Here is a 747-nt window from a genome sequence, read left to right on the forward strand (position 1 = left end):
ACAAATACACTCATTTGCCTTAACATAGCTATGTTTGCCTTAAAATACTTAGCTATGTCCATTTGTATTGTTAAAATTCAGAAAAAATATACTTTTTTGGTATGCCAACTTTTGATGACAGTGAAATACTGTACCATTAATTTCCCGAACAAATCTCCGAAAAAAAAAGTTTCTCAAAAATGACTAAAAATGCACTCATTTGCCTTAAAATACTTAGCTATGTCCATTTCTGTTGTTAAAATTCAGAAAAAATAGATTTTTCTGGTACGCCAACTTTTGATCACAGTCATGCACTATAGCAATAATTTCCTGAACAAATCTCCGAGCTAAGTATTTTAAGGCAAATGAGTGTATTTTTAGTCATTTTTGAGAAACTTTTTTTTTCGGAGATTTGTTCAGGAAATTAGTGGTATAGTATATTACTGTGATCAAAAGTTGGCGATCCTTGTTTACATCACTGCGATCCTTGTTTTCATCACTACATAGTAGGCAGGAAAAAATCCCAAACTCAGTAAGTTTAACTTTGCTTGGTATTTATAGCTTTTAGAAATTATTATATTTAGTACTTCTTAATGTTTAATGTTAAAGTTTTGTAATTAATAAATACTCAGCAAGGGATTAGACTAGATAATTTGTACAGAATATGTAAAGTGCAGCTCCTACCTGCAGATAAATTGAGTCACAACATAGTGGGTCTGTTGATTAAAAGTGAAATGTTATTTAAAAATTGTGTAAGGGTCATTTTTG

This window comes from Cynoglossus semilaevis, chromosome 16 (genome assembly GCF_000523025.1).
Source record: "Cynoglossus semilaevis isolate Cse_v1.0 chromosome 16, Cse_v1.0, whole genome shotgun sequence".
NCBI lineage: Eukaryota > Metazoa > Chordata > Actinopteri > Pleuronectiformes > Cynoglossidae > Cynoglossus > Cynoglossus semilaevis.